The sequence below is a fragment of the Carassius gibelio genome, chromosome A15 (assembly GCF_023724105.1).
Source record: "Carassius gibelio isolate Cgi1373 ecotype wild population from Czech Republic chromosome A15, carGib1.2-hapl.c, whole genome shotgun sequence".
NCBI classification, from domain to species: Eukaryota; Metazoa; Chordata; class Actinopteri; order Cypriniformes; family Cyprinidae; genus Carassius; species Carassius gibelio.
In genome coordinates, this window is record NC_068385.1 from 11,201,230 (window position 1) to 11,221,235 (window position 20,006).

Here is a 20,006-nt window from a genome sequence, read left to right on the forward strand (position 1 = left end):
ATATTGAAGATTTTGCATATTTTAAGTTAATTTTGAGTGTGACTTTAACGTTTACTTATTTAAGCTAGGAACTTTGTATCTTGGCAAAAGTGATGAAATTTTTGAAAGCCTGTTATAAATATATTTTCAATACAATATATGCATTGCACAAATGTCTGTTCTTTTAACAGTTTTTTTATATGCAGTTATGTTTATTGAGCTAATATTAGAAGTATCATGATACAATCATAAATGACAGGGTCATAATAATCCTAAAAACATTAACAAAAAATTTGACATTAAACACACTATGTAACATTATTTATGTCAAATATTTAACATTAAACACAATAATATTCAGGACTGATATGAAATATAAGAAAAACCTGTTATGTAATTGAGTTACACAGTGAATTATGGAAAAAAAAATGGGATTAACATTAACAGTTGCATGTTTTTCACTGGTACAATTACAAACATTTATGTTTGCAGGAAACAGTTTTAGTCTCTTTCAACATTGTTTGGAAGTGGACTAACATACATTTTGTCCTTAGACTTCACCATTACACATTTGCGCTCTAATGACTGAGGATGTACAGCAAATACATTATTGGTGTGACACACTTCAGTTAGAAATGTACAGGATATATTTAACTGAGCATCTCTATAAACCTTTCTTCCACTCTTGGCTAGCTCTTTAACTAAAAGAAATACAGAAGAGGCCCCATCCTCAGATGTGTAGGCCACCAAGGTCAAAATCTCACAGAATGTCCCATCATTTAACTGTACAACAGAATTATTTCTCTTTTTGAGAGTTGTGTTATTATATGAATGATAAACAACACTGTTGCAAATGAAACGGTCATAAAATAAACCTAAATGAACAGTGTCTCCTGTGAAATGTTCAATAGCCCTCCTCTGCAGCACAGATGTGCTGCCTTTCTTTGGACAGCCAAAACCTCTGACATTATCTGGAAACTCTTTTGACGTTTTTGTTACGCCAGACCTACCCTGGAGTTTGCCAAATATTTTTTTTATGTTGTCATTTGCATTTTCCATTATAGTCTCTGCTTTTGTTGAAAGACCCCTCCACCTAAGGAATCTTTTCACTATTTGAGCAGACACATGTGTTGTTCCATTAAAAATTTTTAGCAAAGTCCCATTGAATGATTCAAATGGAAATGTGGATGTTGCCCACAATGGTCCCCAGTTGCTTCATCATGTACCTCTCTGTCTTCCTGTTCACTTCCATCATCTTCCTCTCTGTCTTCCTGTGCATCTTCATCATGTACCTCTCTGTCTTCCTGTTCACTTCCATCATCTTCCTCTCTGTCTTCCTGTGCATCTTCATCATGTACCTCTCTGTCTTCCTGTTCACTTCCATCATCTTCCTCTCTGTCTTCCTGTGCATCTTCATCATCTTCCTCTCTGTCCTCCTGTGCACTTACATTATCATCTTTGCTTTCACGTTCTGTCTTCTTAAACCTTATCACCGTTTCAGATATCACATCTTGCCTCCTTTCTTCTTTGTCTCCTTTCTGATTTTTACTGTCTTGCAGGCTTCTTTGCACTTTACAATTATCTGCATCAACATGTGTAAGTTGTATCTGAGACAAATGGATAAGAAAAAGTGCAGTTTCAGTGATAAAACAGCAGTATTTAGCATCTAACAAAATAAAAGCAGTATTTTTGAAGGACTGACTTATACAGTTTAAATGTCTAATTAATTAGTAATAAAAAATGCTGTTAAACATAAACATTTTTCTCTTAAAGTCATACCTTTTCACAAACTGTTCCTCTGTCCAAAGAGTTGGGAACTGGAGATGTACAAAGAAATCTCTTGTATATTAATTTCAGTGGTTTCTGCAAATACAGTACAAACAACATAACTGTAAAACAGTAAAATTTATACACCAATAGTGCCTGTAATGTCTCATGTTTAACAAATTTTCAAAACACCATGAAGCTTTTGTCTTTGAAAAGTTACATTATGTGACAGTCTTGGGTCATATGAATATTGAAAGTACTAAAAGTAATAAAGTAAATTATATTAATAAAGATTTTACCATCACATTGGTCCAGTCTTACAGATGGGGTGTTACACTGTAATAACCCATATATACACTGTACTACTGTGTTTTTAGATGGGATAAAAATCAAATATGAAACACTTCTCAGAGGAAAAAAAGGCATGTATCATGTACAAAATATACATTGTTATATTTATGTAGCAAATTTATTTAATTTGAGATTTTACAGCAGTTTATTAATTTATAATATTTACCTTTACAAAATACTGCTGTACTTAAAATATTTATTAATATAGTGCTTTTCATAATGGTTCATTATTACAAAGCAGGTTCACATATAAAATATAAAGAACAAATAATGAAGCACCTATAAGATAAAACAACACGTCCTAAATTATTTTAATAATTGCTGTAGGCTATTGCAGTACACCGTAATTTACAGTTTTCTTGTGAAAAATGTTTTCATAAATGTTTTTTATTATTTATGTTTACCTTTTTTTGATGAAGTCTTCTGTATTTTGTTGTTCTGGGCGTCTCTGGTTGAGTCCCGTCGCAATTCAAATGTCTTTTCAAATTATGGTTTGATGCCATGATTTCAGAGCATAGACTGTTTCAGAGTATCTAGTCTCTAACTTTGAATTTGGCGGTAAAGTGTGTGCCGTATAGTTTTGAAGCTCACTGCAACCAATCGGAGCATCTGACGCCTGACGTTACATGTTACGCAATCCCGTCAATCATAGTAGGTCTGACTCTGCAGGTGAGGTGAAAAGGTCTCGAATCACGATGCCTTACCAATTCGCTATATATTACTTTTTAGACAAAACAGTAAAAGTTGAAAGTGCATCGCTTATTGGGAATTCGGCCAATTTAAGTCGAGTGACGTCGCAGCCAGACCTTGACAGCGATGATAACTGGATTGAGATCAAATGGCCCACACGAAAATAGCCCGATAGGACAGTACCAGCTAAAGTCCTACTATTAGGAGGTAAGATGATATTGTATCAGTTATTTTTCGTTTACATGTTCAGATTCTTGTATACTTAACATTGTTTTAACATTGTTAACTTTTTTTATGTTGGTTTGCATGCTGGTATCGGCTAACCTCTATATTTCTATCGTTATATCAGATTCGTTCAAGGATCTTGTCACAAAGAAGAATTTATTCATTTTGGGTAAAGATATATGGACCAAGGAAGAATGCAGGGGTGTTATCATGAAAAAGAAAATGCTGGAGACCAATGCGGTGGAGGCAAAAAAAGCTAAGATGGTGAGTAAAAGTTTGCAAATTTGCAAATGAATTTGCATATTAGTTTAAACAGTTTTTAAGTTTAAATACATAGCTAACTTTCTTAATACTTGCTACACGCTGTCTCAAAAAGTGAGGTATATAACATGCCCAGCTACCTTCATGTTGGCTTTGGCACATTCCTTCTCTGTGGTGGTAGCTACAAAGCTATAGCGAGTACTGAGTGCTCAGGCAGTAATTTATTAATTTGGTGAGTAAATTATCATTCAATTAAAATTTTAAAGTGGACTAATTCTTTAACTGTATATTTTGTTCAGGAAAAGCAAACCAAGATCAAAGAGACAGCCAAGAACCAGATGCTTCAAAACCTGAAGGTTTCCCTTTCCAAAAATAAGAACAAAAACACACAAGATAAGCATAATAGTGAGGCAACTGAGGAGGAATTTCCACAACAACTTTATTTTAAATTTTTTACATCATGAATGTGTTGTCCTGATAAAGCAAGCAAAGACTTTAAAGGCTGCCAGACCCAAATCATCCACTCCTGATGATTACACCAGTTCAGATGATGATGCCACAGTCATACGGAGTCCAAACCAACCTGACATTGTAAGTTATGAAGTTTTTCTGATTGCTTTCTGTACATTCTCTCAGACATGGACTCTCTTTGTATTGCTTTTAATTAATCTGTTATTATATTTTAGGGTAGTGATATGGATGAAGGATTACCCGCAATGCAGCACAATGTAAATGTATATTATAACATTCAAAAACAAGTTCATGTTGTAAAATGTGACTTTAATAAATAAAATGTATTATGTCTGCTTTTCATTGTTTGTTTTAGCAGTTAATGGATTATAGCACTGGTCAACAAATGGCACCCCAAATGGATGAAATCATGGCATCCCTTCGTGGTAGGTATAAGCTTTCATTACAGGGGTTGACATTGAAGAATAAAGTTTGTTCCACAATTGTCATAATTGCCATATACTGATCTGAAGTCCCATAATCTCAGGTCAGCTTTTACATTGCATCAGTCTATCCTGTGTCATAATAAATGTTAATAAAATACATTTGTTTTTCATTTAAATTCACCTAGAACTTCCAGAAATGATTAAAATAATGAAGGAGTGTGTCCACTGTATAAAGTCATTGAAGCCCTCGTTTGGGGGGACCCCATCATCCACAACCTCCTCTTTTGTCACTGAAGTTGAGATGGTACGTTACAATTAAAGAATAAAAGATACATTTATCATTGTATTATTTAAGAACTACATTAAATTCATAGCTTTTGAACGTGTACATATTGTATTTTGTTTTGAACAGGGATCATCCTTAAAGTTGTAGGTTACATATATGTTACATCATGTGAATTATCTTGTTAATGGGAACCTGCACACGAGAGATCATACCACTCTTCCATCTCCCTTTTTCTCTATACAGCAACCCTTGGCTGGCAGTGAAGTTTCAGTTCCAAAGAGGGCCTTCCAGCGACTGAACCGCACACGCATGACCATCTTTGCGCAGGAGCTGGCTGTCCTGGTCTTTACAAAAGATGTACTTGCCCAGTCCACGCTAACAGGGAAATCAGGAAAAGGGGCCCCTCCTAAAACCCAGCTGGACGTTGCCAAAGTGCAGGCCATAACAGGTGTGTAATTTTATCTACTTATAAAGCAATAAAAGAACCATGAATCTTCTTGAATCATAAGTGCAAAGTCAGTATGCATTTAATACAGTATGCAGCAGAAGTTGGTTCAATAGCAAATACAGGGAAATAAAATACAACACATCACTGTATTTGCATTAGTTAAGTGGTAAAGTATAATATTTTTTTCTATGTAAAAATGTTTGTATGTAAAATCATTATGAAAGCGCATAACAAAAAAATATAGGTGCCACAGTATGACTTTGACTGGTGACGTTAGTTGTCGGCCAGTATTTTGGTCCATCATCAGTCATCTAGGGTACCAGCTATAAATGTTGCCCTCCAACACCTATAACACGTATGCAGCCCAGTATCATCACACTACCACCACTGTGCTTTGCTGTTGAGTCTATGACTTCTTTTTCATGTCTAGTAATATATAAAACACCAGGAGCGTGTTGAGTGTCTTTTTCGCGCTGAGAGTTCGGGTGTTTTTTTACTCCTTATCATAGCAACCAAAGCGTCTCAACTGAAAACGCTGCGCTCTCAAGCACTCGCAGCTGGACATTTTCAGCAGAGCACCTAGCATTTTCAGCTGACAAAAAACACTTTGGTATAACTGAGGCCTTATAGCTGTTAATGGAGCTCTTTTAAATGTAAATATATAAACATGCAACTTGTTCCCACGGTAACTGAACAATTTACAGACAGTAAGAAATATACTCATTATGGAGGACTACCTGATATTAGTGTGCTTAAACTGCGAGAAAAAGTGACCAGTGCTGAGCATTAGTGTCATTTTTCATATAGTTTCAGCACAAAGAATTATGGGTTGGGAAAAGTTTGTAATGGTGCTGTGCTAAACCAGACTTATGTGGAAACATACCTGTAACCATTACTGTTCTTAGAAATGTTTGGCCCAGTGGTGTTAAATTTCTGTATGTCAGTATGTGTATGTAAATCAAACCTTTTATGCTGTTCATGCAATTACAGAAAGTTTAAACAACTTGTGTGAATGATCATATGTGTATCACACATTGTGGCATTGAGTGTCGATAGAGAGACTGTATTGAAAATTCAGGCCCCAAAGTATTTGTTCATGAGATAAAGTGCTATGCTGTTCAGCTATATGTTGTCTTTTCTGTTAACAGATGCAGTTCTGCTGGAGTTTCCACAGACAACAGCATCTGATGTGCGAGCAGCTATCAGACGCAAGTGCAACAATGAACAGTTCGTCCAGAAGAAGGTCTGATGTGTAAATATTTTTTTATTTACACCTCTGTTGCTGTTCAGAAGGTTCTCTGTGGTTTCTTTCTGTTTTTGCACTGTTGTAAAACATGGTAAATTTATTCTGTTAAGTTTTGAAACCAAGTTCCTGTAAATGTAAATAAAAATGTTTTAAATAGATTTAAATAAATACTTGTTAATAAAATGTCTTTATTCATGTAATTATTGTTATTATTTTTTATTGAATTTACAACATTCAGCTTAGAGTAAATTAAGTGCCCCATAGGTAGTTTAGCCTTTCTGCTTAAAAATCATATAGAATTACCACCAAATTATTATGTTTGTTTTTTGTTGTATATTTCAAAGAAACTCATTATGCATTTGTAATGTACTTGAAATACAAAGAAAAAAACTTTAATTTCATTAATCACAAGTAGTCCCTATAGACATGCCTAAAGTGTACTAAGCATACTTGAAGTTGTTCCACTTTAGCACATGAAAGTACACTAAATACACTTGAAATTGTGCTTTATTACAATTAAATTACAACTTAAATATATTTAGTACAAAATTAGTATTTCCAAAATAACACTCTTTAAGTTTGCTAATCAGTAACATACTTAAATTATACTGATCATTAGTCTGACTTTAAGTACACAGAAGTATACCAACATTTCAATTATAATGTACTTGTAATAGAAATAAAGCACACTTTAATTCATTAATCAAGCACATATGTTGTCCCACAGCCTATACTTGAAGTGTACTAAGCATACTTGAAGTTGTTCCACTTTAGCACATGAAAGTACACTAAATACACTTGAAATTGTGTTTAATTACAATTAAATTATAACTTAAACATATTTAGTACAAAGTTAGCATTCGCAAAATAGCACACTTTAAGTTTGCTAATCATTAACATACTTAAATTATACTGATCATTACTCTGACTTTAAGTACACAGAAGTATACCAAAATTTAATATACTTGGCATATTATATTTTCACCAGGGTAAACTTGTCAGGTAGGCAAAATGTCAAAATCTTTTTGTCAAAGTTGCTAAAAAGTTAGAATACAAAGAAATCATTAAACCTCTGTTTTACTGTATGGCATGATTTTACAGCAAACATGTTTATTTATTGGTTTTCAAGTGAGACTTTTTTAATTTATTTACATATTTAAATTATGAATGTATTACTTTGTTGAATAAATTATCAAACAATTTGTGCAAAAAATGTATAACATTTTTAATTTAAAAAATATTAAATAATACATGTAAAAACTATATATTTAAAAATTATTCATTTTGTTTTTTATTTATTTTTTTCAGTAAAAATGTTGGCAGGTGAAGTAGAGATTGTGATTACCACTGGGATGAACCTACAGTTTAAGTTTTCGAAAACAATTTTTTCGTAAGACAGTATGCATACATAGCTATAAACCTTAACGTGGAACTTTAACGTTTACCATCAGTGAACGTTTATGTTAATAATTGTCCGATGCTTATTCTGGATGTTTTTCCAGACTGCACAAGTGCATGAGTTTACGGCTAGCGGGAGCCCACTTAACTGGAGACATGGGTGTCTGAGTGATATTTCCACTTTAGAGTGATTGATCTGCCAACTGTGTGGACTCTTTATTTACAGCCTAATTGATCTGAATTGCAATAGGGTGGTGATCAAGGTCATTGATTGGTTGATTGTGTTGTTTGTCAGATTCACAGAGGCGGACACACTAGTGATGGGAGATGTGACATACGGGGACTGCTGCATGGATGACTTCACTGCCCACACTTTAGGAGCCGACTTCATGGTGCAGACTTTATGGACTGTCTCACAGTTGTCTTACTGAGTTGCATACACACAAAATGTGAATTAGAGGGAGAGTTAACCTAAATGGAACATTCTGATATAATTTGTTCACCCCCATGTCATTCCAAACCTGCATGACTTATTTTTTTATGTGGAATGCAAACATTTTGATAAAACATTTGGTGTGGTTAGAGAGTGGATGGGTTAAATGCAGAGCACAAATTCTGAGTATCGGTCACCATACTTGACTGTATGTTAAGTGCAAAAACATTACTCACACTAAACATGAAATAAATATCAATTAAAGCTATACATTAACACAACATCTAATCACAAAAGCACAAAACAAAATTACTAAAACTTCAAATGAACACTGAAAATACAACAAATAAAAGCTAATTTAAAATATAAAAAAATACTAAAATGGTAAATAAATAATAATAAAATAATGCTGGTATGGAAAAGGGTTGTGTGAAATTCTCCTTTTGTTTTCCACAGAAGAAAGTAAGTCAGACAGGTTTGGATTCTTCAGAGCTGTGTATGATAACTTTTCCTTTAACATATTTATAGACTGCATACCCACAAATTAATTTTCATAAAGAAAGACATCTCATCTATCATCTTTCTATGTCCCTGCAGTTTCTCTTCTTTCTCAGTCAGCATTTTACAGGGTCTTTCTTTTTTTTCTTTTTTTGTTTAAAGTTTATTTAACAGGGACCATACAAGCAAACATAGTTACAATACAAAGCCTGTAACTGATGTGCAGCATATAGATATTATAGCTATTGCTAATTTTCAACTCTTGTTTGACAGGCAACTGCGAGTTTGAAAAAATAATTGAGAACGAGGCCAAGAAATCTCTGTGGGAGTTTCTAAGTGCAAAGGTTGGAGACAGTCGGCCATTGTAAGATGAAGTTATGATGTTTAGATTTACTCTTGAAGTGCTTTACAAAGCTGCTCTCAATAGCTCAGTATGGTAGCCAGTCATGTGTAAGGGATAGTAGATGTTTTGAATGACCCTGCCTGCACGTGTGCTCAGCAGATCAATAGAGAACATGCATTAACAGTGTCCTGGACGTGCCAGCCTAGAGGAAGCTACTCTTTTACCCCTCACTGCCCGTCAGCAGCACAGCATACAGTAGAGGAAATGCTAAATCAATAGGGCCAATATATCTCCAGCAGAACAATCACACCTCTTCCAAATACCAGAGCTGGCAAAGGGAATATTAATCCTGCATCTGAGGTCTGAAGCCTCCTGTGAATCTCAACATGCACATTTATATGCAGACAAACATAGATCTTCTGGAAATGTGCGTTTGTCAGTGTAAGCTACAGTATGAATAGAAATTAAAATAGTGTAACTGCTTTAATTGCTGTACATACTGTATGTAAGTGTTTATATATCCAGGAGTGAAATACACCTGACAAAATCTCCCAAAACCTCCTTTTGGGGAAGTCCTCATGTGTAGGACATAGACGTATAATTATTTCTTTGGTTAGGAATTCCTTAACCTATCACATCTTTTCACTCTGCTTGTTTGTTTGGCTTTTTTATATTCCTTTTCCACAATATCCTGGAGACCAACAATATTCAAGCCTTAAAGCTAAACTTTAGCGGCAGTTCTGAAAGCAAGTGCAAAAAGCTTTAATATTTTTGTATGGTGACTTATGGTGGCTGATGAAGCAGCAAAAAGGTGCTTATATTTTATCGCCTTAAGAAAACAATAGACAATGGAAGGAGACGAGGGGATGGAGAATCCATGACTCTTATTGACAACAGCTGTAATTGCAGTGAGTAAGTGCTCGTAGTCTGCCGTGCTAATTGGATAAGAGAAATTGATCAATTCCACTTATCTTCAACCCCCCAGCCCCTCCACATCTTTTTCTTTTGTTTTCTAGCACCTGCAGAAAGAGGTTATTGCCTCATGTGTGTATGAAAATAGCCCTGCATGTATGTGCATTCTGACAGTGACCCACTTGAATGTAAAACTTTGCCAGAAAAAAAAAACTTTATTGCCGCAGTCAGTAAAATCTCCCTCCCAGAAGCCCCTCTTTCTCTCTTTCCCCTAGGTCATGTATATCACTTCCTCTAGTAACTGAGCGTAAATGTTGCCCATGACATCTATTCAGTAGCTCTGTTCTAAAACCTTGTTAGCTGCCTTGCTGCTTGTTGCCTTTTAAGGGATCATCCTTAATGCTATGGTAACTTTTAGCTGATTGATTTGGAACTCAAAGAGGCAGCTTGACATGCAGTTTAATAGAGCTGTGATGTTAGCATGTCGCTAAGCTAACAGCACAGTACTCTAAAAGCATAATAAGCATGTTTGTGTAAAATAATGTTTTTATTTAAACTCTTAACAATACCTTTCAGCACTGAATGATTTTTTTTTCTAATCAACATTTCTCTCACCTTGCCCATGTTGAGATCTTCAAAACCATGTTCAAAAATGATAAACTGTTTTAGTTACAGCTGACTTCCATCGTATGGTAAAAAAAAAAAAAAAAAAAAAAATCTTAGGTCTTAGGTAACATTTACTTCCTTTCTTCCTACTTGCCTCACTGTCTTGCCGTCTGTTCTTACATAGCCAAATGGGCTCCATGTTTAAAACACTCCCTAAAGGTGGCATTTGCCTAATAGCAGTGAAATGGTCTTTTAAGAGAATGCTACAAGAAGAGCAGCAATTATGACCATTAGCAGTAAATGATAATGTAGATGAGAGAAGACTGAAGCCCGCCATCCTCTTTCAGCTCCGCTGTCTTTTAAATGGTGTGTGAAATGAATGGCATTAATAGCAATTGTAGGATTTTGTCCTTTCTTGAGTTATTGTCATCAGTTTCCTGAGATTTCAAGAAATGTATTTACTTTGTTGTGAGTTTGCAGTTTATGAAAATGAACTTATCATGATAATACCAATTATGATAGTACTCATTCTACATATATGAATACTTGTAGACAGGACATCGTTAGACCTATTTTAGGGGGGCTGAAGTCCCCCTAAATGATAATAAGAACAACAGTCAATAACAATTCGATTTAAATTAAAATAATGCATTTAGCAGACGCTTTTATCAATTTACATTACATTTACATTTATTCATTTAGCAGACGCTTTTATCCAAAGCGACTTATAGATAAAGACAGTGAAAGCAATTAAAAACAACAAAAAGAGCAATGATATATAAGTGCTATAACAAGTCTCAGTTAGGTTAACACAGTACACGTAGCATGGGAATTTTAAATAATATAATAAATAAAAAGAAAACAGATAGACTAAAAAAAAAGAATAGAGCAAGCTAGTTAGAGGTCTTTACACATACACACACATATATAATTGCATAATAAATGAAAAGAAAAATAGAATACAAAAAGATTAGAAAGGTAGTTAGGTATTTTTTAAGAATAGAATTAGAATATTGAGTGTTAAAGTTAGAGGGTCAAATAAAGGTGGAAGAGATGTGTTTTAAGATGATTCTTGAAGATGGCTAAGGACTCAGCTGCTCGGATTGAGTTGGGGAGGTCATTCCACCATGAGGGAACATTTAATTTAAATTTAATTTTATCCAAAGCGACTTACGCCCGTTTCACACATACTCCATCTGCAGTGCGTATGCGTTGCATATTTTTTTCCGCACCCATGTTTACGGATTCCAGCGTTCATACTGCATGCGGTTGAAGTCTGTCAGTGCGTTCCAGGAGCAGTCCGTCTGCAGCAGTGCAGCAATCGTTTACGTACCGAGTCTATTTTTGCTGTGCTGCATGCGCTGAATCAAAGTTAAAAATACTAATTAAAGCCTACTGTGTTTCACATGCAACACATGGGTTTTGGCCAGATTTAAAACAAGAAAAATAGCAACTTTAGATAAACAAGACAACATTATATATGCACTTTTATGGAGGCAGAAAAACGAAGTTATTTAAGACCCGTTGGATTGCGTGTAATAAAGATTTAAATGCAAAAGGCACGAGAGTCGACTTTTTCTGTCAGTGGTGAGTTTTAATTTTGAATGTTTGTGATATCCTAACAAGAAAAGTAGGCTAATGTTGTGTTTAAATTTGTGTCGCAGCTTGTTTCAACTTATAATAAAAACGTTGTTTATAATAATATATAGTAATACGTTGTTTATATTTGAATTTAAATATGTCTATGAAAGATTGTTACTGTACTGTGATGAAAGAGTATAACAATGGTATAACAATGCTTTTTTTTTTTTTTTTTTTTTTTTTTTTTTTTTTTACGATTTGATATCAAAATGTTTTGTTTTGTGGCTTAAACAGCACGGATCAGTAGCGGACTGCAAACGCGTCCTGTGTAAAAGCACAATGAGTCCGTGCTGCTTCAGCACCACATACGTAACGCACTCGGACTGCATACGCACTGCAGACAGATTATATGTGAAACTGGCATCACAGTGCATTCAGGCTATCAATTTTTTCATGTGTTCCCGGGCAATCGAACCCCCAACCTTGCGCTTGATAACGCAATGAGTACGAGTGGAGAAGGTCTGAAATATATGAAGGGGCAAGACCATGAAGTGATTTAAATACAAATACTAAAACCTTAAAATCAACTCTGAAACGAACAGGTATCCAATGAAGTGATGATAACACAGGTGTAATATGTTCTCTCTTTTTTGTCCCTGTTAAAAAATGACGCGCAGCATTCTGTACCAGTTCTAATCGTGAGATCGAGGACTGATTTATTCCAGCATATAGAGCGTTACAGTAGTCCAGCCTGGTTGAAATAAATGCATGAATAACGATCTCCAAATCACTAAAGCTCAGAATATTTTTCAGCTCCCGATGTCCCCTAAGCTGCAGAAAACTGGCTCTAACTACAGAGTTGATTTGTTTATCAAATTTTAACTCAGGAACAAGAGTAACTCCAAGATTTTTTACTTTATCATGAATGCTATCTTGAAGGGGGCCTAGGGTAGAACTTATATTATTTAAAAGGTAACATCAGTCTTCTTTTGATTTAATTGAAGGAAATTTTTGTCCATCCAAGTCTTAATGTCCTCTAAACAAGCTAGCAAAGAGAAAACTGAATCAGTTCCTGATTTTAATGGAAAATAGAGCTGAGTATCATCGGCGTAAATATGATATAAACTTTATGGGACTCAAAAATGAAACGAAGAGGGAGTAAGTATAAGGAAAATAAGATTGGACCCCGAATTAAGCCCTGGTGATGGGAACTGAGCTTGATGATAATTCTCCAATTTCCACCAAAAAAATCCTGTTTGCGGAGATATGATGCAAACCAATGTAGTGCACCATCATGAATGCCAGCTTCAAGGTCCAATCTCTTTAATAAGATACGATGATCACAGTATCAAAAGCCGCACTTAAGTCCAATAATAGAAGAATAGTACAGTTACCAGAGTCTGCAGAAAGTAAGAGGTCATTTACTACCCCTCAGAAGTGCAGATTCAGTTTCAGAAAGAATCGTTTGAACGTGTGTTGAGTGAAATATGCTAATGTTGTTTGTGTCTTCAGTCCCCATAGACTCAACTGAGGCCATCAAGATGCTGTATGTGTTTGTGGACATCCAGATTGACACTGCCCACTTCCTGGACACACTCAGATTAAACTTTCCCCTGGCCACTCGCTCGCCCTCGTCAGCACCATCCAGTTTGTGGCTGCTTTACAGGTAACCTTTGACCCACTGCTTCTTACTCAATGATAACTATTCCTTGCGGTTAAATAAGTGCTCTGATTCGCTTACTGTCTCTCTCTCTTTCTTACCTTCCTGCTTCAAGGTCTCTCAAAGCACATAAGGCTGCCTGTGTGAGTGTGTGTGTGTGTGTGTGTGTGTATGTGTGTGTGTGTTTGTTCCTATAATAATGTGTGTTTATGTATGTGGGTGTGAAATGCAGTTAAAGTTATTTTGAACTGCACAAGAGGAGGAATTATTAGAAGTCATGTTGCACTCCACCTTACATAAGTGTGAGATTTTCTTCCCTTGCTTTTTTTTCTGTTTCACTCTCTCCTCCTCGCTGTCATTTTCACCCTCCTGCCTAAAAATTATATTTCTGGAAATGGCACGGCCTGTGTGTCGTGTGTGTGTGTAGGCCCATTCCCGTGCTCTGGGTGGGTGCTGGGAGTCAGAGGAGTGTGAATGCACATGTTTTATATGTTTTTGTTATTTTATCTTCTTGTCAAAATCTTAACCGTAATGTCTCCACCCCCATCGCATTACTGCAGCTTTCTTGCCTAAATTTATTTGGCACCATTTCTTTGCTTCCATGTCGTTGGAAAGGAAAGCCTGTAGGTGTTGGGAGATGTGCTGGATGACTATGACTGTTTCTCTGATTGTATCTGTCTCTCTTTTCTTCCACTGAAAAGTTGTCGTTGCACGTTCCAGATTCAGCGCTCAGCCAGAGCTGCAAGTTACTCTCAGAACCTAACTGTATTACTACACAAACAAACTGCCTTTATTTACAAATCTAATGAGTTTAAGAGCATATTTTAACACTAAGAGTTTGATTCAGCAGTATTACTGCATCAGGAGTGTTTAGGAGTTTATTTAGGTGTATAGTAAATAAAATCCATAGCAATTGGTTCACATACTGTTTAAGATAGTGTTCAAAATGTTCATTGAGGTCAATTTTTTTTTTTTTTTTTTTAAAGAAAAAAATAATTTATATTATAAAAATTATATGGAAGTATGCATTCATCAGTTGTGACAGTGAAGTCATTTGTTTCAAATTAAATAAATAAATAATTTTTTTAACTTTCTATTCAAAGGATCCTGAAAAAATATATCACAGTTTCCATGAAATTGCCCCTCCACACATTTTTCCATTTCCTTTATATGATGCAGTGATAAAACACACCAGTTTTCCCAGATTACCGAACTGTCTCTTTCAAGGCCCTCCATTACAAATATTGCATTTAAAGCAGAGACATTAAACTCTCAGAGGTTTCCCGGCTCAGCTTTTAACAGTATAACAGTATAACAGCCACAGAGAAAGCGGCCGACACTGAGGTACCAACACCTCATAATCTGGCTTCACTGAGACCAAAGGAGCACTTCCCGGTCAGCGAGCACCTGTCCATCAAAAGCTCACTATCCAATCAGAGTAGATCACTTTTAACCCCGCCCCGAAGATAAGTTTGTGTCAAAACACCAAACGAAAAACTGCGAAGCAAATGCTAAATCTGTGGCAATGCATTCAGAATCCATGCTTAGCGAAAACAAATCTTTGAAAAACATTAACAAGGAAGGAAACATATTTGAAGAGCCTGTTAAATTTGTGCGACTGAGTTAATTTTTTGTTTTTTTTTTCATTGTGTTTTTCTTCTTTTGGAATGGCATATAGTTTCTGAAAAAGTTACGTTCAGTTTTATAAAGTTATGTTCATTATTAATGAACCAAATGTAATTCCATAGAGCCAGTGCCTAATCTGGAACCATGCCACATGTTTTCACCTTTCTTAAAAAGGTGGGTCTGGGCTTTTTGGTGGGAAAGTTGCTCCTTTGGTGTTGGTACCCCAGTGTCGGCCACTTTCTCCTGGGGAGATCCTCGAATGCACATCGCCTGGTCTGGAGAAACACATCAGTGCCATCATGCAAGGAAAACAGACCCGCCTCACATTTTTACCTGCAGAATATTGTTTCTCTCTGAAATGTCACATTGCGTAAGTGAAATGCATTACGAATGCAGTTTCAAGATGACTTTAATGAGAAGCGTGTCAAGTGCTGTTGTAACACAGAGACGAGACATTAGGCAGCAGGTGTATGTGTGTGTGATCTATTATTCTCTGTATCACACAGCAGCCGTGAGCAGCAAGCTCTGCTCCTGAGAGATAGACGGAAACCTTTTGTCTGTGTGTACACAGAGAGGGTGTGTGTGTGTGTTTGAGTTTTCTGCCTCTTAATCCATCGTGCAGAGTCTGTGATGAATGTTAGTCCGTGTGTGTGTGTGAGTGGAATTGATGGGTGTTTATATTAATTTTCACCTCTTCAGCAGGGTGTCTGTCAGCATTAGACATACACAAGTGGTCATGTCACTGACCGCCAAAATGACACCGCTATTATGCAAATAGCGTTTATCATAGATCATTTACTTTTTGCCCTCACCCTCAGCTATCATATTAAAAACTTTCTCTGACAGCCGACAGTGTAGTAATGTGATGTTATATTGCAAAGCCGAATCGCCACCGTATAATTAACAGCTAATTAAGCTTATACAGGCCCTGACTTTCTCATAAGATGTAATATGTTGGCTGGGGGTCTGAATAAAGTCCCACGGAGAAGATGATTGCAGCTTTGTGCTGAAAAATTACCCAGGTTCATGGCTGATCGGCACCTTCATAAAGTCTCTTTTGAGTTGGGAGGACCGTAAAGCACTCTGTATTTAATAAAATTTGATGAACGCCACTGGTCTTTTACGCAGACCTCTGGTTTTCACTTGGGATTTTTTCTGAAGCAAGAGGGAGCTACGTCTCATTGCCGAAGGCATAATGAACTGAGGGTGAATGGGTCGGTGCTGTGAAAAGCAGTTTTAAGAACTGCAAATTGGGCCATTTCTAATATTGTATTCTCAATAGTGCCATCTCTACCAAATGCATCAATCTGTGGTTGTTTAAGTTATACTGTTAAAAGCTGAGCCGGGAAACCTCTGAGAGTTTAATGTCTCTGCTTTAAATGCAATATTTGTAATAGAGGGCCTTGAAAGAGACAGTTCGGTAATCCGGGAAAATTGGTGTGTTTTATTACTGCAACATATAAAGGAAATGGGAAAATGTGTGGAGGGGCAATTTTTTGGTGAATGACTTAGACAACAGCTAAAAAAAGGCTGTGTTTGAGGTGGTACACTATAAGGAGGTAGGAAGGCATTCGTTTTTGGAGGAGACATTGATATGTAGTTTACTGTAGTATCCCATAATAATGTGCCTTTAACTCTGTGATTGGTGGTAGGTTGGAAGTTTAATTTTGTCTTGGGAACCCTGATGATTTTAACTGTGTACAAGATAATTTTGAGAAGTGTGATTTCCTGACCTAGAAAGAAGAATGGAATTTTCTTTCATGAATATGATTTTGGTCTAGTTATGTCAAGCTCTAATACATTTATTGTACAGAAATTAGTATTTGAAAAAAAAATAAAAAATTCAGGTTGATACAGATAAGATGATATTTATTTTGATTTGAATGCTGATAACCAATAATACAGAAATACAGAAAATCCTGTTTTGTCTGAGTATGTTAAAAATAATAATAATTTAAAAAATCAATCTTTTTAAATACTGCAGGTAAATTTAGGCATCTTTAAAATGTACACAATGAAAAAAAAAAATTTATTATGAGATTTGCAAAAGATTACATTTAACAGTTTTGAAGACAGCAAAGATGATATAAATGTAAAAATTGAAAATTTGCTTGAAGGATTAAATAAAACAATAATGTTTGAGGGACAAGGAGAATGAACGATGAAGAGCCTTTTTCTGTCACTGTGTGTGTGTGTGTGTGTGTGTGTGTGTGTGTGTGTGCGAGAGTGAAGGATGGCTGGTTTAGCCTTTGCTCCGTTGGGCCCAGGGGGATCCCACCCACATTATGTTCTGTAGTGTTTCATAAACGTGTCTTAATTAGCCTTTCTAATTGTGGCTGCATCCCCAGGGCATCCATCAGGATTGCCAGGTTAATCTATACTCCCATTAACTATGGCAGGTCTTCTCCTGTCGGCACGGCAGAGGATAATCGGCGTGTTGAGTTCTGTTTGCGTGCTGTCCGCGTCATGACCTAATCATTTTATGCAGGTTTATTTGTGGAGTAGCTGGATTGTAGCCCATCAGCCTCCGTGTCTATGACTCTCTTTCCGGCTGTTTAAAGTTCCCGTGACTTTAGAGTGAGTAGTTCTTGCCCTGATTGCTTGCTGAATGTTAGAACCGTTCTGATCCGGTTTATAGGTCCTCTAGGCCAAGACCCATTGGCCTTTATATTTTCTTACACAAATCCCAGAGTTAGCAGAATTTTATTCATTCTGCCCACTCAGACTGTCTTTCTCTCTGATAAAGTTGTGTTTCTGTCTGTAGATATCTTGGGGATGGAAGGTTTCATTTGGAATCCATCATGATTGCCAACCCAGATATACCTGCCTACAGGTAAATCAATGTACAGTTGTATTCTTTTTGCTAAATCATGCATTTTTATTGCTATCCTCAACATTTTAGTCCTCAACCTTTTTATAAACATGCAATATCCAAAGCCAGTTGACCAGATTTAGCCAGTTTGGTAATAGCTCCTTCCTCTTGGCCCTGTTTTAAAAACTAAAACCCATTAAATAACATAAAATAATATATCTAACACCTGGCGCATTGATTGATTGAATTATAAGCTGGGAATAATGAGTGCAAAGCTTTGTATGACATGGCATCTTGGCTAAGATGATGTCCACGATTCTGCCTGTTTTATTGCGTTATCACAAATGAAACAATTAAAACGGTTGCATTTTAAACACAACTACACAATACGCTTAAAAATCTTTAATAAAAGACTTTTCCAAATAAAGGGCGTAGATGTCAGTTTGCTTAGACCCAACATCCCTGATCACCACAGGTGTTAAGCGATTGTTTTGAGAGGGGCAGGTCATCGCCTTTCTTCTTCTTCTACTTCTTCTTCAAATCCTCCTTTCTTTGTTTTCTGCCCCTTTTAATCTGTTCATTTGTTTGTATTTGAATTGGACTTTGTTTGGGCAGATTTTTCCCCTTTTCTCGTCTCATCTTTTTTTAATTGGTATGCATAGAGAAGACGAGTGAGATGAATTCAGCACCTAGACAAACAGACAGTGGATGGTGATTCTGGGCGAGATAAATGACTATTAATACCTATTTAAATTAATGTCTTTTTTTGTTATTAAACCAATAGAACATTATAATATGGTATTATGAGTATTAAAACAAGCATTTATTCAATAAAACGTCTCCGGGTCTATGTTACACATTTCTGCATGTTCTAGATTTGTCATATACAACTTACTGGCTTAACATTGAAGAACAATTGTAACCTGTTTCAAGGTTGGCTAAGCCAGCTAATTTAATACACTTTGGTTGGAGGAGAAGAGTAGATTCTAGTTCCAACCAACCCCCCGATCTTCCCTTCTTCTTTTTTTTATGACTGTGCTTTGAAGCTGACTGTTCACCTGAACACCTCCTCACTGATGTCTGGAGGTTTTTGCTGGTAATATTTGTGGTCCACTGGGTTTCACACTTCAAAGTGTGTGGGGAGAGTTTGGTAATGCATCACTTTATCCTGAAGTGAGCAAGAATTGTGTTAATATTCACTTTCCTCCAGCCTATCATTGGGGAATTAATAATTAGCATTGATGGTTAATGAACAAATGAAAAGTGCATTAGAATGTGTTTATTTACAAACACTTGCACTTGATTCATGATGTAGTAGGGACCTCCCATGGCTTCTGTTGTTCTTAAATTACAGTTGAAATGTCATTTCTGTGCCACTAGCATTGCTGGTAGTGGGGTATGTTTTAACACTCTTGTTACTTGACAGTAATTTTCACAATTTAGCAGCAAGTTGTAGATTTCCTATGAAGGTAAAATAATACCAAAAGAGATCTGTGAAATTGTGAATTATCACCACAAAATTATGTGATATATATATATACTTATTTTTCACGCTTACTTGACACTTGTTTTTCCACTTAAATATGGACAAAAATATTGCAAACTTGCAAAGAAAGGGTGTCAAAAAACGTACACATTTGATTAGACTCTAAAATACTGCCTTTATTATTCTTATGCATGCAGCTTGATTTACACTTTTACTAAATGTTTTATGTGCATTTTAGGATTATTTTATCTTAATAATTTTTAAACTTTTTGTTTTAAATCTGTCAATATTGTGCATATATATATATATATATATATATATATATATATATATATATATATATATATATATATATATATATATATATATAAACACATCCATATTAAGTGTTAAAATTTTTCTTATCAGTATTCTGTCGTGTCCCCATCTCTAGTTCACCTGTGACATTATCATAAGTAGGAATTGAAAATATCTTTGTGCAAGACAGCGAATATTATCAATA

General features: G+C 35.7%; 1 pseudogene; it reads left to right on the forward strand.

Moving 5' to 3' along the window:
* Positions 1 to 18,043, forward strand: part of LOC128028847 (2-(3-amino-3-carboxypropyl)histidine synthase subunit 1-like) — a 50,854-nt pseudogene extending 32,811 nt beyond the window's left edge.
* The last annotated feature ends 1,963 nt before the right edge of the window (positions 18,044 to 20,006 follow it).